The 23,784-nt window shown below is 28.7% G+C and overlaps 1 protein-coding gene across 1 annotated transcript in view; it reads left to right on the top strand.

The window, feature by feature from the left end:
• The first annotated feature begins 334 nt into the window (after nucleotides 1-334).
• Nucleotides 335-23,784, top strand: part of LOC107448516 (organic cation transporter protein) — a 44,695-nt gene continuing 21,245 nt past the window's right edge. Inside the window, exon 1 of the mRNA XM_071183304.2 lies at nucleotides 335-854. The gene's annotated coding sequence lies outside the window, so the exon portion shown is untranslated. The remainder of the gene's footprint in view (nucleotides 855-23,784) is intronic.

Below are 23,784 nucleotides of genomic sequence, written 5' to 3'. Positions count from 1 at the left end.
TTGTATCGAATATCAAAGTATCAACTGTTTTTACATTACTTGTCGGTGGATCTTTTAAAACAAGCTACATTGAAATGAATGAGATACAACTTGAAAAAAATAATGTATAAAAATTTTATACATATATTTAATATATAATTTTTATATATTTTTAAAGAAAATGTAGAATATGAATTTTAATGCAGTTTAGCAAAGGACAACTTAATCTTTTTCAGATATACTTCAAATGTTTGAATTTTTTTCAAGTTAAATTTATATTGAGTATCAAATGTATCAACTGTTTTTACATTACTTGTAGGCGGATCTTTTAAAATAAGCTGCATTAAATGAATGAGATACAACTTGAGTGAATGTTTCGATGTCGACATACATCGACCGGGGTCACAGAGGATGTGGCCAAATCACACACTTCTCAGAATCAGGTTGATAGGGAACAAACGAGTCGAGGGTTAAAAAATAAAATGTTCCACCACTGATTTTTATAATTGTGTTAATCAAGTTTCATTCAAGTGGAAAGTTGAAAATGAAATTATATTATCGCAGTCAGAAAAAAAAATACTTATTGTTTCAGAAATTCTGCAATAATTAACTGCTTTGTTCCTTTTTATTTGAAATTAAATTTCGTTATGTTTTCGATTTTTATATCATTATCGACGGATATTGAAATTGTTGTGGGAAATCGAAAGTAAATTCAATCGAGCAAGAAGATCGTGTGACCTTTCTACATTTTGTGGGTATTCTATGTTTTTTTTTTTTTAAAGAAAAAATGTGATTTTAATTTTGAACCAAGGTTAGAAACTTTCAAATTGACCGTTTCCTGATTACACACACATCAGATGAATTTATGAACAGAGGTAAGCGGTATTTTTTTCAAAAAAAAAAATTGTATGTTTATATATTCTTTAAATTTTTCTTATTTCTTATTGTATCTATTGAAACACGTATTATTTTATTTAGTCATTTCTTACCAGAAACCATAAAAGTGATTTGGGGCTTTATAGTGATATGTCTCATTTTTTTTCAAATATGACTTTCATAAATCAAACTTCTCTCGAATATTGCTTCTTGATGGGTATTTTCCGTGATTTCTAGTAGTTGCGCAACATATAGAAGCATCTTATTACCGATATCAAAATTGTGGTATTTTTCACCAAAATCACTTTCCTAAACAATATGAAAACGTGGCAAGTTACTATATGTTTTAATTTTCATTTTATTTCTGATAGTATCTTTTGAAATAAGTATTATTTTATTTAATTATTTTATACCAAAAGAATAATATTGATTTTGGGCTACATAGTAATATACCTCACTTTTTCTATATGTGACATTTATGAATTTAACTGCTCTTTAGTAATGTTTCCTGATAAGTATTTTAACTTTTCCGTGATTTCGAGAAGTTGCAGAATACTTAAAAATATCCCATTACCGACATGGAAACTGTGGTATCCTTTCACCAAAATCGCTTTCCTAAACAATTCCGATACTTTCAAGGAACCAAAAGACAGATAATTACTTTCTTATACTCTGAATATTTTTTAAATAATTTATTTGTTAAATTATTTTGTCTCCGAATTAGGATATTTTTCGGATATTCATTTTAAAAGTTTCCAATATGCCTTTCAATATTTTTTACTCTAGAGAAAAATAAGTAACTATAAATATAAAATAAAAGTAAAATAAAAATATAGAATTGATGTAGTTTTAATGGAATATTTAATCTAGTTCAGCTGTTACTAATTTTTATCAATTGGTATCAAAGCTTGATAAATGATACTTTAACATTTTTTAAATGTTTAAATGTTTGTCGTTGTTGTTTAATATGCTTTAAATGTTGTTTTATTAAAAAAAAATTCCGTTTAATGTTTTTTTAAAACTATTTCTTAAATGCTAAAATATTTTAAAAAGAATTGAGGATTGTACAATGCTTGCAAATGTAAATAATATGTGCAAGGCACCTTATAAAAGTAAAGATAAAATATTATTTGATAGTTTTTAACAACTTGATATCTGAACTGTTAGACATGAAAAAATAAATGGAAACAACTAATTCCTTCACACTTGTTTAAAAAGTGAAATATATTACTATAGCATGAGTTTTAGTAACCCATTTATGGCGCTATTATCTGCACTTTAATTATAATTAAAACTTCCGGTTTCACTTATAGACAATAAACCAGAAAGTGAAAAGTCAAGAAGTCGCGTGTTATCAGACGATAAACCTTAAACTTGGTATCATTGTTTCTTATTGTTAAAACTTGAAAATTATAGTTCACGCTTCGCTTATCAATTGGCATTATTATTTAACAATTTGTTTTGTAGCAAAGCTATTCCCTTTTCTCTGATACTAATATTTTACCAGAAATAAATTATTCTGATGGAATTATCACTTCAATCAATAACCATTTGTTCCGTTTTGTATTTTGCTCTATTTAATCATGTTTGTTTCATTTTTTAATAGCATAAGCTCAAGAAATGGAATAAAGGAGTGAAAAAAGTGTCTTTATTGGTACTAAATATAGTAAGACCTCGATTATCCAAAGTAATTCAACGGGACCGTTCTTTACGGTCCCGTTAGATCCAACGGGACTTCGGATAATCGAAATATTTTGATTATAGTGATCTAATCTATTATCTCGCATTAATTATAAAAATCTTTTATTTTATTATTTTATTTTATTTTACTTTTATGATCATGACATGCATGCAATCTATGACCAAGCACTTTTTGAAGATAATTTCTATTATATTGTGAAATTTCCTATAACTTTGAACCTCCAAAATTATGCTGAAGATGTAACCGAAATCTGGGAGAATGTGGACTTTCACCGGTAAATTTCAACAATCACATAGTGAATGCCCGAAATACTTCGGAATCCAGTTGAATTGAAATCTGAATTGATATTAATTTATTAATCGATATTTTAATATCCGAATAGGGCAGATTTGGAAAAACATAAGTGTTGGGAATATTAGGCAAGCTTATGCCGGACAGTGACACTTAACCTTAAAAAACAACTGTGTAGGAAATACCGGGCAGGGGAACTTGCCTTAAAAAACATCAATTTGGGGAATATCAGACTAAGGTTTTTGACCTTAAAAACATTCCCCTGTAAACATTTATTATCCCCGGTAAACATTTATTTGTTGTTTTTCAAAATATCCTAATATATCGAATTAATATAAAAATATTAATAAATAAATTAATATCTAATCTAACAAATATTTTGGATATTTATCGACTATGTGAATGTTGATATTTACTGGGGAATGTTGATTATTCTCAATTTCGGTCTTTTAAAATGTCAAAGTGACAAAGACATTCTGTTGAATGTTTTTTTCTAATGACAATTGGAAAAGTCAAGCTTGGCAGGCATTGGCCTTCAAATTAAGTTAGGAAGGTGCGCCTTTCGTTTGACAAGAGAGCACCGCAAGGTTGAAAGAACGTCTTGGCTCAGAACTCCACGTATAGATTGCATCACCAAACATTTGTAAGGCGACTTCTTCAATTTAGACATAGATCTAAAGAGGAAGAAAATTACCGGTTTGTCACTGCTCAGAGACCTGTCATAGCGACCGATTCCACAGATTTTACTAGCACGTATCGATCAGATTCTCTAATCACTGGGCTACCACGGCCGAAGATATTGTGAAAAAAAAAAGCTAACAGATAAATAGCTTTTTCTTAATCTAATAAATAGAATAAATTTTTATTCATATAAAAACTAAAGAACTCTCTGAATTCTACTTAAAAAATATTTATTCTTTTGTAATCCATCGTAACTACCACAATATTTTTCTGATTATTACTACAGTCAAAATCCTCTTTTATTCTTTATTCGATCCGTTTCTATATTTTGATTCTCTCTCTTCACATCAATTCATAAATCTGAAGTTTTGACAATGGCTTTTGATTATATGTAAGATTTAATTTTACTTTAATTATTTTTAATATTTGTGATTCGCTAAGTTTGTGGCCTTCATTGTATTCAGGAAAAAATCGTTTGAAATAAAAAATTGAATTTTTAGAATTGTTAAGTGTGTAAAAGAAAAAAAAAACTATTGTTATAAAAATTTTATTATCCTGAAATAAATTCAAGAGAAAAACTCTCTAATGTTTTCAAAAATAAACTTTTTTTTTAATTTGAAAATGCACAAAGAACATCCATAAGAAGGAGAATTAATCAAGAACTAAAGTAACCACGGAAAAGTTAATCAAAATTCCTTATAAGTTCATCATAGGAAAGACTAATAAATATAGATATTGAAACAAATTAGGCGTACCAATTTTTCTTTAATTATCATTTAAACTTTTAGCTAACGCAATCTTTCTTAAATAACGTACAAGAAATGAGCATGCGTTATTGTTTAAGCTCAAATTAATGTTCACATTTTATTGTTCTTTAAAGAACAAACTAAGCATATTCAACGTGAAAAACATGCACTATGTTATGATACTTAAAAGGTGAACAAATACGTTGAAATAACTTTAGGCACTCATATGCTTAGTTACACAACACTTTTCTTTTGTATAATAAGAATCGGAAGTTTTATATGTAAACATACGTTCTAAAAAGGTGGAATTTATTAAGATAAGAACAATGTAGGTGATGTGTCAACTTTTGTCATTCTCTACATTCATTAAACTTTTTTGTGTTAAATTCAAGCGTCAAGAGAAAACAGAACAATGTCGTGATTATTATTATTTTTTTTTGTAATTTGCATGACTCGCAGTAATTGTATATTGCAAAAGAATATTAATTAATGAAAAAATTTTCTTTTGTTTTAAATATGTGTCTAAATATTAAGTTTGTTTAAAAAAAATCAAATATAAGAGAAAGAAATTTTTCGATATGTTTAATAAACATATGCCAGAAAATCCCGGGTAAACACTTAATAGTATCAAATGACTTTCTTTCACAAACTTATTGACTTTTTAAACAAGGTTATTACATAATAAATGAAAAAGATCCAGAGATCTTCATTCAGCTGTGATCAGTAAGAAATTAATAAGCAGATTTTATTTATTTATTTATCGGTGAGTATTAAAATACTAAAACTGAAAAAGAGAGACTGACATCTTATTCCTGAATGAATGTTGACGGTAATTTTATCTCCAAAATATGAATTTTAAAATGACAATTTAGATCACAAATATTTTTTTGTTATCTTGATTGATATTTTTGCCGAGTACAAATTCGTGGTAAAAAATCTTCTAATATTTAATATAGATTTTTTTCAATTGATGTTCATAATTTCTCAAAAAAAACCTCAAAATTAAAATGAAATCATTAAAATTTGACCTTTTATTATTTTAAACTTCGAATTATCCAGTATAATATATAATTACTTTGTGCAAATCCAGTTACGAACCAACCCATGATATATATAACGAGAAAAAAAATAAGTAAAAAGCAAAAAAGTAAAGGGAAAAAAAAGGATATTAGAAACGAAGAATTAAAATTATTAAACATTTTAAAAACTTGAAAAAATTCTTAAAAGCAAAAATCTTACTTTCCTTAAACTTATTTCTTTTATGAGTTATTTTCCTGTTTTCTTCGTGTTGTTGTGTTACATACACTTAAGTCCCTAAATGATAATGCAAATAAAGGTTCAGAAACAAAACTAACGTGACTTATTCATAAAGCCTATTTATTGAACAAAAGATAAAGAACAAAAACGATTAATTAAAACTGCGATTTTCACTATGCGGAGGAATTATGAAAAATATTTCTTTTTTAAAAATTTAATATTATTCATGATTGGTACGATGGTTGATACATAGTATGTATCCCATGTGATGAAATACAGCCCGTGAAATGCCTAGGCATAAAGAGTATCAAATTATCGAGCTGATCTTTTTTTTTAAAAATTATTATTAGCAAGGTTGAACCGCCGACACGATTCTGAGTTTTCGAATATCAATGTTCAACTCCATCGCATTCGATATCCGTTTTGAACCCATTCCAGACGACAAGGCAACTCCTGGATCAAGCATTTGAACAAATTGGTCGTGAAAGACTTTTTCAATGGAACTAGCTCCCTTTTGCGTTACACGAAAAGGAAAACTACGAAAACCTTCCTGATTAGCCTGACGGCATGGGAATTTTAGCCATTGCGGGTGATTTATTTCAGCACTGTGGTTGGTGCAAGCAGGGAGCAGATTTCGTATCGACCAGCCAAAGCTCTTATTCAAATCTGGGTCCCTTCATTAGAATTTTTCACCTCATTGGGTCAGCAAGCAATGCTCTCATAAGTTTCTGTACACATGCAGAGATGGTTGAAGGGTTGTAACCCGTCGGCCAAGCAAATCCCGCACATGTTCTATCAGATTTAAATCAAGCGAGAATGCTGGCCATTCTCTATCCTCAGATTGAGGGCATTCGTTGACGATGTTGGCTCGATAAGAACGGGTGTTCACACATAAACACAAATCCTGCTTTCATGGCACCTCTAAACAAACTTACATGTTGCTCCAGAATGATGTCCCGATTAATTTGGCCAGTCATGGTTTCGATTTGAACATGCAGATCTGTTCTGGAGCTTAAAATAATTCCACCATAAGTGAACAATCATGTACCCTGTACCACCGTAACAGTTTCGTTCAATGATGTTGTTTTGGAGGGAACGGGGACCTGGCTTTCTCCATATTAAAATCCGACGTGAATCAGACTGCAAACCAAACCTGAACCGGTCAGAAAATATCACGCATACCCACTGTGACGATGTTCACATTGCATCTTCTCTACTCCTGGCTAATCGCTGACGACAGCGAGTTTTCGTGAGCAGAACACATCTGGTAGTATTATAACCAATATTTTTCATATAATATTATAACCAATATTTCTCAGACGTCTGTGTGTGACTTGCCTTGAATCTGTGGTGCCGGTGACAGCAGATGGCTGACGATTGGTATCTGTGCTCCGTCTGCTACTTTTGGCAGTTACAGCCGAATTCTGGTCTTCATTCAGCGCTGTAACTCGAAGACTACCTGTACTGTATTGACATTTCCATCATCTTGGAATCGTTGCCAAAGCATAGGCATGACACTCTGGGCCATTCCAATTTCCTCGGATACTTCCATCTGAGTACGCTCACATTCCCGGTGACAAATATTTCTACCACATAAAAAATCATCCACATGCATCTTATGTATCATAACTATTTGGTTATGGCACTGAGAGACTTAAAAAATTCTTGTGAAAATTTTTAGTTTTTTGCTACTATTCCTTACATACCCCCATCTCTTACACTCTCGTCATAGTGATGTATGGAGAATATATATACACAATTTTGGAAGTTTCAGGGAGTTTTATAACATTTCTAAGAATCAGAGGCTTGCTTTTATTTCTTAAACAGTACTTTAAAAATAAATAATTAAAATATTTTACGTTTATTTTGTTGTTTTGTTACGTTTATTTTGCTTCATTGTATTTTTATAAAAAATAGAATTTATGGATATCTTTTTTGTTATTGATATTAATTAAAAATAGTTAGTTTTTTTAAAAATATTTTAAATTACGACGCCTTCTTGAATAATTGTTAGGAATTTCTCGCTGATTCAAGAGAAAAAAAAATCAAAATTCTGAAATGTTACTAAATCTTAAAGGTATTTTAAAAGATAAAAATCTTTAAATGATAAATTCCGTAAACAACTTTTCACGCCGTCACTCAGCATAACAGTTGAAATAAATATCGAAGTGAATAGATAGTCTTTTTTCTTTCCGGTATTATATGTTACATAAATCCTAATAAAAAATTTACTTAAAAGTAGATAATTCAGATAAAAAGATTTTTTAGTAATTAAAAGAGTAATAACTTTTAATTGTTTGATAAGAGTTCAATGTAATTCATTTTACTGTAGAAAATGCAGAATAAAATGTTCATAATGATTTATGTTTATTATTTTTCGGATTAAAAATTTACTTTAGGTTGCAAATAAACTGTTAATTAAATGCTGTATGTTGCACATAGATATTGATGAAGATTTTATCTTTTAACATTAAATTATGATCAAAGTTTACTAAAAGTAGATAGGAAGTTTCGTCTGGTTTAATTGTTCTTTTTAAATCACAATATTAATATTGTGGCTTAAAAAGAACATTACGTAGTTGCTCATTATTGAAATATAAAGTGATTAAAATGTAGCTCCTTGAATTATTTTTGATCAAATGATCGATTTTCGCATCCTAATAAACCAATTTAATGTTGCAGATATAATAATGTACTATGTACTTTCTTTAAATAAAAACATTTTTTGAACGTATTTGGAGGTTTAATCTTTAAAGTAAGGCGTGCAGGTTGCCTTTATCTGGAAAATATGGATATTATCATTTAAAATTACACAATTCTAAGCTAAGTAAATTTTTTATACCTTACAATTCCAAAAATATGTGATTATTATAAAATTAATTGAAATAATAAAAATGATGCTTGTAAATTATGAATAATTATTATATTTATTAATATTATATATTGGTAATATTATTATTAATATTATAATTATTAATATTTAAATGATAAATTATTTTTTAAAGCAATTATGTTTGAACAATCGAGTTTTATCTTTGTGGGTAATTCTTGATTTCCCTTCAATAGTTCCAGAGATAAGACAAGATAAGCAAAAAGCAAAATTAAAAATAATTGTTCAAGCATTTAATTTCTTTTTTGACTTATTTACAGAAACCAAATATTTGAAATTTTGGTTACGCTTACCCATCAGAGTCAAAAATGCTAAACCTTGAAGAAAAATATTTATTCGGAAAAAGTACGTTTTTGTGTCTGATTTCGTAGCTGTAAAATATTGTATCTTTTATTAATTAACATATTTAAGATTTATCCTTTGAACCATATACTCGTATATCGCTTATTAGTATAGAAAATTCTGCGCCTTAGATAAGTATTTATTTAACTGTGCCTTTTTTTGTGCTTAATTTAAGTAATCATATAGGCAAAATTTAATTAGTGCAGTAAATTAGAAAATGGTTTAGTATATTGATTTCAATATGTTACACGGGCACAGATGAATACTTTTTCTTATGGTAGGTTCACAGAAAGGGTAGATGTGTACGTCTCGACGCATTGTGCTTCTGCGCAATCGCTGTTAACTAGATTTTTGAAAATTTACGTTGATTTATTTAATTTTTCGATGAGCTGAGCCACTGATGTGAGCACTCACATTAAACATTAGCAGTAAATAGATATTTTTAAAATTCATTTTTTTCTTATTCCTTTACGTAGACGGCACATTTAAGTACCAATAACATTATTTCCATGCAGAATTGAAATGGAATAAATTATCTCATTAGAACTTGTCTGTCCCTGTTATATGACTTACCGTTTATAATTACTTAGTTGACAACACACGATTATTTGAAGTTGATATTTCGTTCGATGACTCCATTTTATAATCCCGCAATTCTCAGCTTTTTATCTCAATCATTTTAGCTTTGTAATATTTTTCATAAGTGTTTATTAACTTTTTCAACTAATTACTTTATACTAATACTTTTCATTGTTTTGAAATATCAAGCCCAGGAATTTCTTTACTTCTGCTCAATTCTTCGAAAGTGAGCATTATTTCCTGGTAATCTAACTAAATAATAAGATTTTAATTCTGCATTTTTGCGAAATAAGCTTCATTTGTCTGAAAATGAAGTTTTTTTCTTAAAAAGTTTCAAATTGGAAAAAAAAGTATTCATTACTTTTAAGGACCATTTTAATGGAAATGAATCATTGAAGGGAAATACGATAAAGCTGCAAACATAGCCCAGGTGTGTTTTTGATATAACTGCTTTTTATTTTTTTTTATCAGTAATTATCATTTCCTTATTTCCTGAAAAAAAGGAGTGAATAAATATATATGTTCTATGTTTGAGTTCTTAATTGACAATTTTTTTGAAAAGGTAAAATACTTTCAAACAACTCACTATTTATTGATGATGAATTTTATATAGTTTAATAAAAGAAAAATATTGTATATAACATACTTTATACTTAAGAACCAAGGTAAGATTCGTAAATTTATTTTTCTTTTAAGATGGAAATATAATTTTGCTTATTTTTTTCTGTTGTGTTCATAATGTGAAAATGTAATTATATTAACCTAACTCATTACAGTAGTTAAAAGAGACTAAAACATTTGAACATTTACTAACAAATAAATTGCAAGAAGCTATTTCGCATGATTTTCTGTATTAACTATCGAAAATTTAGCTCATTTTTAACAGCAGTCCTTGAGCTAAATTTCTTTCTTTCTTTTTTTTACAATAATTTTGTCATGAAAGAAATTTATTTTTGACGAAACGAAATCCTTTAATTATTCAACGAAACAGCTTTCTCATTCCTTTGACTTTCATTACATTCTATACATTTTTACCGTTTCCCGACTGTTAAAATAATGTTACTCGGAAATATAATATCTACATCAGTAACGTTTAACTTTTACAGTTATTTATACGCCAAAAGAAGTGAAGATTAGCGTCAGTTGAAGACCATGTAGCAATTTTTTTGTCTATTGGGCCATAAAGAATTTTCCTACATTTTTTTCTGTTTTTAAAACCGTTTTCGATGTATAGCGGGATGGTACAGGTTTTTGTGCATTTGATTCTACAAAAGATTTCCCAGGCTCAATTTCTAGCAATTAATAAATTCTCTTTCATTCCTAATCCTTTTATTTTATGCTGTATTTCCTAAACAATTATGCTATTTGACATGCATTGCATCATGCTTAAAGCTTTTGATGAAATTCGTATCCTCCTCGATTAAAAGAAGGAACTGACTTCTTCTTATTAACGAAATGTTTGCCCATAGGATTTTTCCAAAGAAACAGACTCCTTATTATACAGAAACTTCAGTTTGAACACAAATTTTTACAGCGCTGTGATGAGGAAATCGCAAATAAATTTCGTGGTCATATTTTTTTAAATGCATTTTTGCCTCTTATTATTCTAATGCTGACAAGAAGGGTATTAAACCTGACACTTGATGCCACTGATAGCTGTTCTTAACGTTATTAAACCTCGACATCACGAGCTCAAAAGAAGACACTTAAATTTCATTAATTCAACATCTGAAACTAAAATTCAGTTTAATAAAAAAATTGAAAAGAGCATAGAAAAATAAACAATTAATGATATTTTTTTGCTGACTAAAAGATTAAAACAACTGATAGAAAATAGATTAAAAAAAGTTATAGTATTAAAATTTTATAGTCCCTAATCAATTTTAAAATTACAAATATACGTCTTAAGAGTTCGTATTACCACTAAAGATTTCAAGTGTCAACTCTGCTGTTTTGCATATTAATCAGACACGAGTCAAGGAATTTGATTTTTAACAATAATCGAAAATAAATAACAATGAATCGGCTGAATTAAGCTGAAAAATGAATAAAAGATTACATTCGAATGTAAAGGTGTATAAATGAAAAACCACCGAAATATTTTTTATCCTTATGTGAGAGGATTGAGTTACTCAGATGAATAGTGCTGCTATGATTCTTAAACTATATTAAATAAATTTTCTTCCATTGAAGATAAAGTAAGAGTTTTAAATTTTCATTTCTCATTTTTTTCATTTAGAAAAGAAAATAGGCAAAGAGAGTTATATTTTCTTGCATTTCAAAAACAAAGTGAAATTAGTATTTATTAATAAAATTTATATGAAATGTAATATTTGTTAGAAATTCGTAATTTCAAGCAAAAGTAAAGTTGCAGAATTAAAAGGTACATGATAATTACGTAAAAAAATATTTAGCTATATTTATATATATTTCATCTTTCGTGATAGTGTGCATAACAATTTTTAGTGGAAAATAAAATTCTCACTTATGTATTGGATATTTCTCATAAAGTGGTTTAAATTATTTGATCTATATATACAACCTGAGCACTTTAAAATACTGAGTTGAAATTTTATGGTGAGTTTAAATTGAACGGAATCAATAATAGTAATAGTTTTATTATACCACGAGTTAAAAATTGCTGGGTCATTAGGCATGTCCAGCTACAAAAATATAGTTTTTTTTTGCTCTCAAATTAAAAGATAAAAATTTTTTTTCCTAACAAACCTCCCGATAGTAGGCCTCCATATTTTTGTTTAAAGGTGGCAAATCTATTTGGCATTACTTACCAACTAATAACCAATCAACCTATAAAATATAAAATTGATTATATATAGATGAAGGTGTTCAATCATACATAAATGAAACAATTAAAATATCGAATCAGTGATATTTTTAAATAACAAATTGCGCTTAATAAACGCCACATCTTTCTCTTTATACATAAATAATAAAGATTTCAATGCAATTAACCTCGCAGAGTGGACTTTGATTTTAAACTGGAAACGCGCACTTCAATCTTGATGCCTTATTAAAGTCTCTGAAAGAATTAAGTATATTTTCGCTTATAAAATAAAGTGTTTATTTCAGCGTAAAAGCAATTCATTCATGAAATGATGGTATCACATTTCTGGAAGCACTTCACTCAAGTAAATCATAACGCTACTGTTTACTATATTTCTACTTAAAGTGTAATCCATTTAAGATCCTTAAGTTGCGCAAAAGTGTCGAAAAAAAACTTCGAACTAAATGCTTTGATTAAGTTTCGAGGTCATGGAATATCACTGATTGATAGGTTTGTTTGAAAACTTTACAGATATCGTGCGATTTTCAAATAACCCATAGTCTTCACTTTACGGGTAAAGAGTAATTTGAATAAAATAAAATGCAGGGACACCTTAGCAGAAAAATAACTTGGGTCCTCATTGGTCTAATATTCATTAATCTTGACTCAATAAGGGTAAAAAAGGCCGATATTTTTCCGATATTTGGCCCTTCGTAGAATTGTTAGATTAACCTTATATTTTATATCCAGCCTCAGCCATTATTGGCCATGTATAGAATTGTCCATTTCATCGGATATATAATAGTCACTTTTCAACCAATAGCGACCCTATATAGAATCGTTTTTGCCCAATATTAAAAGACATTCTAGCACCAATATTGAAAAATCTAGACACACCAACATTGGTTGCTTGGTGCATATTCCTATAGGACCTATATTGAGGCAATTTTGAGCCCAATTGGGGTCAAGGTAAAATATCTGCATGGTATTTATAATCAGAAGATTTCTGAACAAATGTTTAAGAATTATTTGAAATTTTCTGGCCTACCACTATTTCAAATAAAGATCTATTAACAATGGAAGAAATTATCACCCATTTATGAAGAAATTTTGAAGAGAAGAAGGAGATGGACTGAAGATACTCTTCATTTGAAACGGGCTAATATCTCACTTACTTGTGCACTGGATTGAAAACGTGAAAAAGGAAGGCCGAGACTTACTTGGCAAAGATATATGCACCAAGATCTGTGCAAAGCGAAACTAAGCGGATGGGAGGAGGCAAGAGGACTGGCTCAGGACACGAGGGACCTGGAAAAGAGACTTGAAGTCAGCTGGCTTGAAGAGGATAGGTAGGTAGATATATAATCAGAAGTTGCTAACTAAAGACTGCATAGGCGTGGAGGTCCAGAGATGATACGAAATAACATCAATCCAAACACGTTGAGTCTGAAAGCTAGGTTAGGAAAAGTTAGACTCAGTTTTGAGACTCAGTTCTGGAGAAAACTTTAATTTCACCTTTACTTGAAACTGAACAAATCACAAATTAAAATCATTGGCTTAGGGCTAAGAACAGTTGCTGTTTTTAACAACATATGTTTTTTTTTTATCTTTAAAGATTATAAAGAATAGAATTAAAAATATAAGATAATAGAATAGAGTGATGATAAACATTGACTTTGGAGCCGTGTTGACTCAGGGAATAAAGCGTTCGCCTTCCAATGAGGTGAATCAGGTTCGAATCCCAGCGATAGCTGGTCGAAACGAATTCCGCACCCGGCTTGCACCGTAAAAATAGACACCCATTTTCAAGACTTGTCAGACGTGAGTCATAAGAAACAAAAGCAAATTGATCTTTCAAACAGTAAATAAAAGTAAGATCTTTGAAATCACTTTTGTTTCTTCTCACTCGCGTCTGGCAAGTCCTGAAAATCGGCTCTTATTTTTGAGCGCTTAAAAAATGAGCTACAGTGATTTCCAATCTGTATATTTTTGAAGTAAATGCATTTATATTTGCTTGATTAAAAAAAGGAAAGAAACAAAAATGAGAATGAAATAATTGAGAAGAAACAAAAGAAATTTGAAAGTCTTCTCGTTCACTCCAGGCACGTCTGGAGAATGGGAGCCAATTATTGAGCAGTTGAAACATGTAGACTTTTATTTCCATCTGCATGTTTATAAAGTCTTTGAAGTTTCTTTTTCATCAAGTAATATCCAATCGCTTCGGTTTCATGGGATTATTTACTTAACGTTTCCATTTGATTTTTATAGATATATTGAAAATCCATTTTGGTAAATTGTATGTTGTGCAATATTTAAAACATTGTGCTAATATTTTTCTCAGTTTACTTTAGAGGAATCGGTAGGGCATATATCAATAATGCTAAAACTGGCCTTCTTCGATGGCCTTCTTATGATATCGTTTTGAAATTTTTTTGGGGGATATTACAGATTATGTAAGTTGTATGCTGCATGTATCAGTTGTTTGTATTTCTTGGCAAAAATCTGTATTAACAGTTATCACAGTGTAAACATGTATATATAAATATTCTGTGAAAAAACAAGCAAACTGAAGCAATATCTTGTTTAGATGCTGAGAAAAGGTAAACCGAAAAAGATCAGTTTTAGCATTATTGGTATATGCCCTACCGACTCCCCTTAAATAAAATAAAAATTTGAAAATTATGACATAAGTAAAAAAAAGTGTTACAATTCTAAATATTAAAGTTTTTCTTAGTTATTTTAAAATACAGGAATCAAATAGTTCAGTTACGCAACAGGTTTTATTATTAAATTTCAATAACTCCAGTTGATGGTTTAAGAACAACAAAATTCAGTTTTTCTGGATGGATTACGAAAACAACTGTCGTTCTTTATTTCATTGAAATCATTCAAGTTTTAAGTTTCCCGTTTTTCTCCTTGATACATCAAACATGATACATCGAGATACAGACTTTTTAAAAACAGCGAAGTGACGTTTTCCTTGAGTCTATATTTTCGAACAGTTTGTTTAAATCAGTTTAAATGTCTTTGTTTTTAACTAAAACACAAAAAACAAAATCCTCTGCGATAGATATAATGACTGAATTAACATAGGAAGTAATACTAACTGAGTCACGCCACATTCTTGTTAGTGAGCCGATATTTTATTTAGACCAATTTTGACATTGAGTTGTACTCTTTAACACATTTATTAAACACAAATACTTGCAGGTATTTGCTAAAATTTAAAAGCTTCAAATTAAATTCGTCTCTCACTGTCGTTGCTTAAAGATTTCAGTGTATGTATGCTGTTTTTAGATTTCTTATCCGAAAAACAAATATTTTGTTCCTAACTTAGATAAATGAGTGAGATTTGTTTTATATTATATTGATTAAAGAAAGTATTGTTATAATTAAAGTTAAAATAACAGATTTAATACAAATTTAAATTAAAATTATTTAAATTATGAAAGAATTTAAAAATAAAATTTTGTTTAATGCTCATTTCATTTAGCATAACTTCGTATTTAACTCTTAAAGTTTTAAAATCAATAAAAGTTAAATTAACATTCAGGAAATCGATTCATTTTTGAGTAAGTAAATTTAAGATTTTTTTATTTAATTAAATGTATGTTTTTCTTAGAGTTTTATTTATTATATTTGTTTAATGCGTAGTTCATTTAGTGCAACTGCTTTGTATTTAACTATTAATGTTTCAAAATTCTTCGAAGTTAAATTATATTAAGAAAATCGACGTATTTCTGAGTAAGTTAATTTAAGAATTTTTTACTTAATTAAAATAGACCTTTTCTTTATACTTCATTTAATATTTATTATCGCTGTTTAATACTCAGTTCATTTAGTTCATTAGCTCAGTTCATTAGCAACTACTTTGTGTCTAACTATTAATGCTTTAAAATTAACAGAAGAAAAGTTATATTCAAGGAAATCCATTCATTTTTGAGTAAGTTGATTTAATTTTTTGTTTCATGAAATTAATGCTACATGTTTGAAAGTTGGTAATTTACCTAATGTATATGATTAAACAGCAAAAAATGAAATTGAATATTTTAGGTTTCAGTTTTACTTTTAAAATTCTTCTTGCAAGAACCAATTCATTATCTTTGTAAACGCTATAATATTTATTATTGAAATCTGGAGTATGACATTTACGCTTTTTATTTACTGTGATTCTTTTCAGATTTTTAGTTATGTTATATGGAAAAAGCTAAGTTTATTGGTACGTAAGTTATTGGGCAAAAACTATATCATAAATGCAAATCTTATTTCGGTTAATTTCTAATCCTTATGTTGAGAATACTTTAATTCAGTTTTTAATTAAATTAAAATGTGTATCATAATATGTTTATTGTTCATTATCATTCTTTATTTTAATACTAATGTTTAATAAAGTCATTAAGTTAATAAAAATATGTTTTTCTTAAAAAATTTCCCTAAGTATAGTCAATATTACCAGAATATAGTGAAATTTAGTTTATTTCTTGCCATATGGGAACATCAGAAAGATTGGTTACTTTTACTGAAGCACTTTGGTTAGGAATTTGGTAAAATTTACGATACAATATGGTTTTAGAATATGAGATAAAAATTGATAAATAGAACAAAATTTGGTAATTTTATCATGATACCTTAGAGAAAACTTTATTCTGTTAAGTTTACTTTTCAATATTGTATTTTTTACTAAATGTGTGGTATTACGAACAATAATTTTGAAAACCGAAATTTCCGGTAAACCATTACCACATGAACAGAAACTTTATCAAATAAACGGTTTAAACACCATATACTTTTTTTCAAACTAGAATTATGTTTTTTTTTTACCCTAAATGTAATTACCTGACATTACAGAATTTTTTCTGAGTTGTTTTCTCCGTGTAATAGTTACTAAAAAATAAAACAATATAAGTTCATACAATAAAGTGAAAAAAATAAGGAAATCTAAACAAGGATATTACAATAAAAAAAATCGACAAATAGTTTTAAATACCATAAGTTAAGACTAGAAACGATAAAATGCATATACATACTGCAGAATTGATATTTTTTTAATTACTGTTTTTCTTATTGCAATATACAAGAGTAACGGAAAATACAAAACGCGATTTAATTTGATAATTACATCTAACTATTTTTAGTACCAAAACAAACACTTTCGATAAGCAGATAGAGATAGATTACCTCTTACGTGATGGCACTTTTCTCTTGTTATTTTTCAAAAAAATAATTTCTAAGAAAATTGAAATAAGTCAAGCATGAAAGTGTAGGTACTATTAAAAAACTGCAGTATCAACCCTTTCGTTTACAGAAATATTTGGGTCAGATTGCATTCATATAAATTGAAGATAAGCATAAAATTAGTCTTTTGTCGTAAATAATGACCTGAACTAGTTTTCATTTTATTTAGCTAGCAATTTAAGAAATAGTGTTTTCTATTCAAGATAAGAAAACGGAAAATATATGCAATACTTGTTGAATTCATGCTTAAAAAAGAATAAATTGTGAAGTATTTCTCTCTATTTTGAAAATCCCTGTTGGAACTTCAATAACATTAAACTATGTTATAAAACACTATGTGGGTTTCTAAACTAAAGGTAAGTAACGGTATTTAAAGTTTTTATTCTTACACGGTGACTCTACACGGAGAAAAAAATTCTGGTAAAATTACCGCACTGGGTGGTAATGACATTTCAGGTAAAAGAAACCATAATTCTGGTTAATAAAAGTGAAATATCGGGTATTTAAACCATTCATTTGGTGATTTTTTCGTTCATATGGTAATGGTTAACCAGAAATTCTAATTTCCTTTCCTTATTACCGCACATTATATATTCCTTACTACCACACAATTAGTTAAAAATACAAAACTGAAGTTAAACTTAATAAATGTTTTTATAACATGCTCTAGTGTATCTTGATAAAATTACCGAATTTCATCGTATATTATGAATCTGAATTTTATTGTTAATTTCACCAAAGCTCTTCAGTAAAAATTATATATCTTTTTGGTGTTCCTATAGTGCCTGAAACACTGTAAAATTTACCTTATTTATTCGGGTAGTTTTGTCAATGCATTTTTTTCTGTGTTCTTTTAATAATTGATAATTTATTTACAATTAAAAAAATATTGTATTTTCTCAATAAAAAAAAGTATAGTTAATGTATTTGAAGCGTATACTAACATAATTTTGTTGAAACATAAATTAAGAATGTTGATATAATGATTTAAATTTCTTCTGAAGTTGTTTTCTAAGGGAAAATGCAAATCTCGATCGTTTCCTAATTGATATAAGCAGAAGCTAGAAGATCGAATGATCCAAATCTCAACCATTTTCTGATTAGCTAGAGTGTTTTAAAAGAAACAGGAACTCTTTGCTGTATGACAATACAAGTTTCCATTGTCACCTGACTGTCGCAAGCAGAAATTATTTCGCTTTCTATTGCTCAAATAGATTTTATCGTTAATCGAAATCTCTACCACTTTCCGATTAGCTACAGTGCTTATATTTCAGCTTTGTGCCTCTGACTAACACAAGTTTCCATTGTTTCCTAAATTCTTAAGCAATAATTATAGCCTTTAGAAATTTTGTCCACATTACGACTTAAACAAAGTAGCAGACGCAAAACGAAAGGAAATGATAAAGTAAAACAAACATTTTAAAAATTATGTTTTTCAAGTAAGAAATAGTTTTATAAAGGAAAATGCAAGTCGCATCATTTTCGTGGTAGTCTTCGATTGCCAATGTAACTTTCCTCACGTCTTTTGAAAGTAATGCGTCTCATAATTTTTTAAAATTAGGTCAAACAAAATAAATTTTTTTTCTCCATTTAAGTCTACTTGAAAAACGTAGTTTTTAAAATTATTAGTTTTATTTTATCACGTTATTATTTACTTATGCAATTATAGTTTGGTAATATAGCCGTGATGGTTTGCTGTTTTATTTGAAAAACAAACAAACATATGGTTTAAAGGATAATGTTGTAAGTGGAATATAATATATGTTTTTCAATTCTGCAATAAGAAAATTAGGTACCCAACTAATTTAAAACAGCATGTAAGCGTGCGTTTTCTATTGAATGAATTGTTTTAACTTGGTTTGACCTTGCATTTGAAGCTATTCATAAAGAAGAGCTTTGTTAAAATTTTGCAGTGATTAAACGCTGACAATTTTGTAAGAGCATAGAATTTAGTAATTTCTTTAGTGACACAATTTAAATATCCTTTTTATGCAAAATGCTTCTTTTATTCTTTGATTTAACGAAAACTATTGTAACAGGAAACTGACGAGACTAAAAAGAGTGATTCATAGTTTTTATTGTTAAAAAAATCATAGTTAGTTTTGGAACAGTTGACGAGATTCAGTTATTAACTTGGTTATTAAAGGCAGGACACGCTGGGATAATGTTTGAGCATGCGGACTCGCATTCTGGTTCATTGTCGAAATGCACCATGTTTAAAGCGTGCATTGCATCGATGCGTCGATGCCGTAAACTAAGTCTGAATAATTGTTGCTTGCATGAAGTTTTTGAACTTAGTAGTTTTTAAAAAACTTAGTTTTTATATCACATAATTCAATAGTTAACATCCTATATATTTCGTATACTTATGCATCATGAAAAAAAGAGTATATCACAATAATACTGAGATTTTAGTCTAATATAAGTGCTTATTATGATGCTAGGGTTTCAAGCTGAACTTTTTGCTACCATTGCAATATAGTGTATGAGTTAAAAGAGGCTTTTCGGGTGGATTCAACAAAAGTAAATTAGCCTTTTCAATTAGCCTGAAACAAGTTATGGTGGCTTCTGTTATAGAGAGCTTGCCTCCCAATGGGGTGCTCCCAGGCTCGAATTCCAGCTATAGTAGGTTAATACAAGCTATTTTCCCGGGTTGCACCGACCACAGTGCTGACGTAAAACATCCACTGTAGTAGATGGATCGTGTATTAAAATCCCCTTGCAGTTAAGTAACTGATTGTTTTCGTGGTTTTCCTCTCCATGAAACGCAAAGGTGGGTTAGTTTCATCAAATTCATTAGGATTCACCCTGTATAATCATTATCCTAATCATTAATTTTCATTCTTTTCATTATTTTGATACTTTCTACATTGTATATTAAATAAATCTATAAATATGACATTGTTTATTTGTTAAGTTTATATTTATAGGACACCAATCACTCATAACATGTAGCAATAAACTCATTTTTATGTTTAGAAAAATGTTATGAAATAAATGAGATGAAACGTTATGAAATGAGCTGAAAACTGCGTGAATCAATGAAATTTTTCGTTTTGACTTATCTTTCCTACGGATAAAATATTAACTAATACAAATATATGACACAGTTGTACAATTATTAGCAACAATTCAAATAAAACATATAACAATAATAATCAAATAAATAAAAATCATGTTCTTGCGTTATAAAATATGTGTGTTTTCTCTAAAATTTATTTTGTGGTTTTTATCTCTTTCTAAATCGCACACACAGATTTCTGTTTACAACATTTATTTCTTCCTTCCGAGAACCACTTCATTAAAATCAATACTCGATCTAAGATATCCTTGCAACGGGTTATTCTTATTATCTATTTATTCGAGATAATTTGTTGCATTTTATTTCTATCTTTGTATTTTACATTTGTATACTGCCTATTTGCTTACGTATTAAAAAAATAATAAGGATAGTTATAAGCTTTTAAATTTTGCCAATTTTTATGCAACTAACTTTAAAAGTATACTTTAAAATTTGAATGTTTTAGTTTTAAAATATAAATATTAAATATCTCACACGTGTTTCTTAAAAAAAGCAATTTTTGAACAATATACAAAATTTAAATGCCGATTCATATTTTTATTTTATTTTAATAATGACCAGTTTACCCAATTCTGAGTTTACGACTATCAATATTCAATTCCATAGCCTTGTCATTAACTCATGGATGAAGCATTGGGACAAACTAGCCTTCGTGAAGAACTTTTCGTTGAAACTAACCTGCATTTATTTGCGTTTCACGGATAGAGAAACTACAAAAATTTCTCACAGTTAACCCGATGGCAAATGATTCGTCTACCATTTTATTTTATTTTATAACCGTCGTTGAACAGTCGACCCAATTCCTTGGGTTTATGACTGCTAATGTTCAATTCCGCAGCTTTGTAATTTTACACCTAATCCAGAAGCCAAGGAAACTCTTTGATCAAGTATTAGGAGAAATTTGTGTTCGTGGAGGACTTTTTGATGGAACTAAATCGCATTTGCGTTACATGGAGAGGAAAATCACGAAAACCTTCGATGGTTAACCTGACGGCAAGGAAACTCTAACCCATGATACATCGACCACTGAAGATATTTTACGTCAGCACTGTGGTCGGTGCAAGCCGGGTTCAGAATTCAATCAACCAGCCACCCTAGGGATTCAAACCTCGGACACCTAATTGGGAGGCGAGCGTTCTATCCCTTGAGCTGCAGTGACTCGATGCCGAGCTGATCGATAATTTACATCGAAATTGCATTTTTATTCATACAGTAAAAAAAATTCTTTAACCTCTTTACAGCGGTATAAGCGGAATATGACTGGACTGCAAGATATAGTGTAAAAGCGCAATACCGGAAATTCTTTCTACTTTTAAGCTTGATTGGAGGCACATTTTTAGAATGGGAAACAGTTTCAGTTCATTTTTTAAAAAGATGATACGACACTGAATATGTAAAAGATAAAGAGAAAAAATAAGAATGTCAAGTTCTTGTTCAAAATTTAATTGGAGAATGTTTCTAGCTAACGAAGTTACGAAAAATACCGGTTTTCCCTTACGTTTTTCTTCCAAGGGACTTTCTTATTTCAATGCGTTAATATTTATTTCAGCAAAAACTAGATTCTTATTTAATGTGATGGGTAGAGCTTTCGTTTATAACGGTTCGACCGGAGTTCGATCTTTGTACTATAAGTTGGGTGTAGATTGCTCTTTTTCCGATCCGTGTTTTAGTGGTTAGGATTTCTTTCTAAAATTATCGTCGGGGATTTAAAGCAGAATAAAACTTAATATTTCAGAGCCGTTAAGCAATTTACACAATTCGACATATTTACTATGTAGTAATTAAATTAAACTCATTAATGAATTAAGAAAATTTATCTAAGAAACACTTGGCTGAAAATTATATTTATGGTACGCTGAAAATGCATGTCTAAGTGGAGAAAAGTTACGTTAAAATTTTATATTTTTCTTCAATAGATGTTGTTATTTAGTAGTTCCAGGAACACGATAGATACGCTTTCAGTTCTAGGGATAAATACGCAAGACAAAATGTAAACGTAGAGAAGAACAAACGGTAAAAATTATTAGAACTAAAATGTAAGCGTAAACCTTCAATTCCAGTTATAAAAGATAAAATGTTATATATATATAAACAACACTGTAACATATCAATCTATATTAAGAAACAGTTCTTTTATTTTATTAAAGGACATTTATTTCACACCACAACAAATACAGTAACCGTAACGGGATAGATAAAATATTATAAAACAAACTTGAAAAAGTGCCCGTAACGGGATATATGAAAACTCACTCGTAACGGAATAGATAAAATATTATAAAACAAACTAGAAAAAGTGCCCGTAACGGGATATATGAAAACTCACCAGCAACGGGGTAGATAAAATATTATAAAACAAACTAGAAAAAGTGCCCCTAACGGGATATATGAAAACTCACCAGCAACAGGATAGATAAAATATTATAAAGCAAACTAAATAAAGTGCCCGTAACAGGATATATGAAAACTCAAATTCCACAACAACTCTCAGTTGTTCTAAAAAGGTCTTCTAACTTTATCGTCTGCTTTTATTTTATTGTTTATCTCCTTATGCGTTTTATTCATTTCATTTATGCTTTTGCTAGCCAGTTATTTTTTAATATTTTTATTTTTATTCATGCTTTTGCTAGCCAATTATTTTTTTTAATATTTTTAAACTTTATAACATATATATAGATACAACCCTCAGGATTAAAAATTCACTTCTGTCGATAAAGAAATATGTTATTCAGAAAAAGAACCTTTTTTCGAATAATTTCATTTCTTAAATTATAACTAATTAGGATTTTTAGAGCGTACATAACATTTATGATTTTAAATTTAGTACGTATAAATTTGTTTATTAGATAAAAAGTTATTAATGGGATATAAATGGGTTAGTAATATGGGGTAAAATAAATGGGTTGAGGATATACAAATCAGAAAACTTCATTAATGTTATTTTTTGTGCTTAAGAAAGAACTGAAATGGTGTTTCATTCTAAATTTTGTACACTACAAAAATATTAAATTAAATAAAGTATCTGAAAAACGTTTGAGATATACTTCTATTGGAGTTCACAAGAACGAACTTAATTGCTTAGAACTTTTTAAACTATGTTTATAAAAGTGAATATTAATTTATTCGGAACTCATATTTTGAGGATCAAGATTATAATAAACAATAAATCCAAATGATTTACTATCTATTAAAATTAGAGAAAATTGATAGCTTTCGCAATATCGCTTCAAATTATTTGAAAAAAATAAATTAAAAGAAATAAAATACAATTAAAAAAGGTGATGATTTCTTTCTTTTTCAATATTTTTCATAACTCAAAACTTATTTATTTTATGTTTC

Source organism: Parasteatoda tepidariorum, chromosome 7, assembly GCF_982258835.1.
Source record: "Parasteatoda tepidariorum strain Cologne lab strain chromosome 7, Ptep-v5.0, whole genome shotgun sequence".
Lineage (NCBI taxonomy): Eukaryota > Metazoa > Arthropoda > Arachnida > Araneae > Theridiidae > Parasteatoda > Parasteatoda tepidariorum.
Note: the sequence above shows the minus strand (reverse complement) of the source record. Positions and strands in the feature narration are given on the sequence as shown.